This window comes from Cyprinodon variegatus, unplaced genomic scaffold (assembly GCF_000732505.1).
Source record: "Cyprinodon variegatus isolate N-32 unplaced genomic scaffold, C_variegatus-1.0 Scaffold1719, whole genome shotgun sequence".
NCBI lineage: Eukaryota > Metazoa > Chordata > Actinopteri > Cyprinodontiformes > Cyprinodontidae > Cyprinodon > Cyprinodon variegatus.
In genome coordinates, this window is record NW_015152172.1 from 65,538 (window position 1) to 67,385 (window position 1,848).

Below are 1,848 nucleotides of genomic sequence, written 5' to 3' on the forward strand. Positions count from 1 at the left end.
CCCCCCCTCCTAACCCTGTCAACCTTTTCTTGCTCCCGCCTCGTGTTATTACATCTCCAAATTAATCCCATACCAAAGCCGAGACCGCGCTCAGAAAAGTGGGCATAAGTCAGACGCTCACACATCCAGACCTTTACGAACGCGTCTCGCCGAACGTTTCCGCGTCGCCCGCCCCAGACAGGCTTGGTTTAATGACCTGAGCCCCAATAGATCAAAGCAGGCCTCGAACATTATGATTAATGAACATGACCTGCTAATTTCAGAAGAATACGGCTCGTTGTATCAAAAGAAACCAAAAAAGTGGTACCCGGCCAGTTAACATTCTTCTGTATTTTCAAGAAAAAAAGAGGCTGATTTTATGATAAGCTACATGTTTAAGCTACATGTTTCATCAGCGACTCAAAAAAGTACTAACTACTGCTTTGTTCTTAACAATTTAAGCAGTTAGAAGTAAAAAGAAAAGCTCAAGAACAACAACTCAAGATTACAGACAGGTTTTGCTCTCATAATTTAAACAAGACTGTCCACTGCTGCAAAAGAAGGAGCAGAAAACGAAGGTACCATGGGAAGCATTTGTCTAAAGGAATACATCTAACAAATTGGAATTCCTTTTTGTCAGATCATGCCTCCTACAATTTGCCCTACAGGAATCACTGTGGTTGCCTGTGTACTCTAAGCACTTCCAGATTGAAGTTGCCCTGTGGCACTTCAGGTTGCATAATCAATCTCTCCCGCTGCACCCTCTACCATTAATGGTGGGGCAAAAAACAACCAGAGTAACGTTACACACCAAAGCTGAGACACCGCTGAGGACAGGGCTTTCAAACACGCACACACATCCATCTTTAATGACAGATTTACGTTAATCTAAAAACAAAATGTTGGCTAGCTTCAACTGGTGAATGTTATTTGGCATTATTATAGCTGTGGAACAAACAAACACATTTAAATCACCAGATTGAACCGAGTTTTGTGGTTTTACAATTTGCCTCTAAGCCATAAGTATATTTTTCACCTTTTGGTTTTATTTGGTTTATTTCTTATGTTAAGTTAATGTGTAAAAAAGCGAGTTTTATTTTAACCCTTTCATTTGGATAAAGAAAAAACAACCAATGAAAGATTAATAAATGAGCATTGACTTACTAGTGTTATATGCAAACATTTTATGTTAGAAGGTATTAGTGATAATAGCCTACCTAGCCCATAAAGTCGCAACGAGAATAGTCACAAAATTGCAAAAAATAAAGTTTTAAAATTACGAGAATAAAGTCGTGACATTACGAGAATAAATTTGTAAAATTACCAGAATAAAGCTCTAAAATTACGAGAATTAAGTCGTGACATTACCAGAATAAAGTCCTAAAATTACGAGAATTAAGTCATGATGTTACCAGAATAAAGTCCTAAAATTACGAGGATTAAGTCGTGACATTACGAGAATAAATTCGAAAAATTACCAGAATAAAGCTCTAAAATTACGAGAATTAAGTCGTGACATTACCATAATAAAGCTCTAAAATTACGAGAATTAAGTCGTGACATTACCAGAATAAAATCCTAAAATTACGAGAATTAAGTCGTGACATTACCAGAATAAAGTCCTAAAATTACGAGAATTAAGTCGTGACATTACCAGAATAAAGTCCTAAAATTACGAGAATTAAGTCGTGATATTACCAGAATAAAGTCCTAAAATTACGAGAATTAAGTCGTGATATTACCAGAATAAAGTCCTAAAATTACGAGAATTAAGTCGTGACATTACCAGAATAAAGTGCTAAAATTACGAGAATTAAGTCGTGATATTACCAGAATAAAGTCCTAAAATTACGAGAATTAAGTCGTGAT

General features: G+C 36.1%; 1 protein-coding gene across 2 annotated transcripts in view; it reads right to left on the reverse strand.

The window, feature by feature from the left end:
- LOC107104388 (artemin-like) overlaps window positions 1–1,848 on the reverse strand; it is a 53,637-nt gene that overhangs the window by 37,116 nt on the left and 14,673 nt on the right. The gene's annotated exons all lie outside the window — the stretch shown is intronic.